This window comes from Argentina silus (genome assembly GCF_951799395.1).
Source record: "Argentina silus genome assembly, chromosome: 7".
Classification (NCBI taxonomy): domain Eukaryota; kingdom Metazoa; phylum Chordata; class Actinopteri; order Argentiniformes; family Argentinidae; genus Argentina; species Argentina silus.
The window spans coordinates 22,010,204-22,012,159 of NC_139661.1; the positions used below are offsets into that span (position 1 = coordinate 22,010,204).

Here is a 1,956-nt window from a genome sequence, read left to right on the forward strand (position 1 = left end):
AGTGACTCTGCAGTCCTGACAGCAGTGGGAAACTCGTTCCACCAGCGGGGCGCCAGGACAGTGAAAAGCCTTGACCGAGTAGCGCGACCGCTGCATCCACGTAGAGGCGGCGCTGCCAGGCGGCCAGCTGAGGTGGAAGAGTGGAGTGATCGGGCCGGGGGGGTTTGGGGGCTGACCATTGCTTGCAAGTAGGGAGGTTGCTGTTCCCTTTGCCGCCAGGTAGGCGAGCACCAGGGTCTTGAATCTGATGCGAGCTGCTACCGGGAGCCAGTGAAGGGTGCGGAGGAGGGGAGTGACATGGGAGAATTTGGGGAGATTGAACACCAGACAGGCGGCGGCATTCTGGATGAGCTGCAGAGGCCTGTTGGTGGAGGCGGGGAGACTGGCCAAGAGTGCGTTGTGGTAGTCTATTACTTACAGTGGCTCCCAGGGCCGGGACTGGCTACTGTATTCAGGAATTATTAAATAGAAGGTAGATAGTTCCAAGGTTTGTGGTTTTATCTTGAAAAGCCGTTAAAGATGGACCCTATCTGTGTGTCTTCCATATTTAGGTCTGGGTACTAAAACTGTCTTGATAATGTGGATTTGAGTGCTATCTTCCATGTATTCAGAGATGCTTTCTGAGATGTACTCATGTACTCTTAAAGACCTCGATAAAGATGGTACTTTCTGTGCATATCCTTGAATGTGATACAACCCAACTCTTCTTCCACACTTTTTAATGTACTCTCTTCTATCAAACACAGAGCAAGAAGACAAAAAACGATCAGGAGAGAAAAATAGCTTTTAAGTAGTAGTGTTTTATTCATCTTTATGTAAATCCAGTCATTTACGGTTGCCTTAACAAATCAGGGATCAAGTGTGTCAACATCAAGCAGAGAACAAAAGTGCATGTCGGGATTACAAAAAAAGAAACAGAAAAGTAGAGACTCCATCTGAAAGTCCTGACAAGGGAAAAAAACAACCCCCAATGTGTTCTTAATTGTCTGAAATCTCTATGTTTCTGTAAAAGGTAACAGTGCTACACCAACCTCTAAGCTCACAAAAGTACTGGATGCGTTTGAGTGACGGCTTCTGGAGGGCTACTGAGCCCTGTTGGTTCACACCATAGAAAAATACCCTGGTTATTTTGCATATGAGTTCACTACTGACTTCCCATGGAACAGATGAAGGACAAGAGTTTCTCGTCTATTGTCTTCTCTAGCGGCCACGGTTATACGTTCCAGCCAGTTACTTGGATCCTATTGCTAACAAAGATAATATCGTAAATGCATGGCTACACAACTAAATGTTGCAAATATATGCTCAAAAACCAATATCAGGTTAAGTATAATCTGACACAGTACACATACTGTCCAAAAGCACCGCAAATTCTCTTACAGCTGAGCACGATCCAAACCATCGATTATTACATCATTCTACTAGCGAACAACATAGTCTTTGACAGAGAGAGAGAAAAAACAAAACAGACGATAGCAGAGGACATAACAACCAACTCTGAACCATCCCCATTTTCTTTTCCATTCTTTTGAAACATGTGGAACAAGTTTGAAACAAGTCTTTCACACAAGTCTTTCAGAGGATGCTTCTGTCAAACGATTGATGGTTTGTTGAATCTTTATTTAGCCACGGTAATTGTAGAGAGCTTAATCCTCATTTACAATATGGACCTAAACTGTTGGTTGGATCAGAGGATGCCTGTGCATGCGTTCAGTGCTGAGAAACTGCACTGAGGTAACCCCCTAACCACTGACCCAGAGTCAGATATGTTCTTCATCCAAAATGATTAGGGATAGATTGGTGAGTAGGGTGATCTGTTCCTAGATCTGTGGCAACATCCACCGTGCGCCAGTTTACAGTTACTCTCTGAAAAGAACAATTAAAAGGTGGTATTCAATCAAACCAACACTGAGTCAGAATAGCATTGCTCCTGCTAATTTGAGGTCAGGAGAACAT

The 1,956-nt window shown here is 44.3% G+C and overlaps 1 long non-coding RNA gene across 1 annotated transcript in view; it reads right to left on the reverse strand.

Moving 5' to 3' along the window:
* Positions 1 to 780: 780 nt before the first annotated feature.
* The window catches only part of LOC310807289, a 16,677-nt gene continuing 15,501 nt past the window's right edge, over positions 781 to 1,956 (reverse strand). Inside the window, exon 2 of the long non-coding RNA XR_014554315.1 lies at positions 781 to 1,956. This exon is cut by the window's right edge and continues 1,400 nt beyond it. This is a non-coding gene — a long non-coding RNA (uncharacterized lncRNA).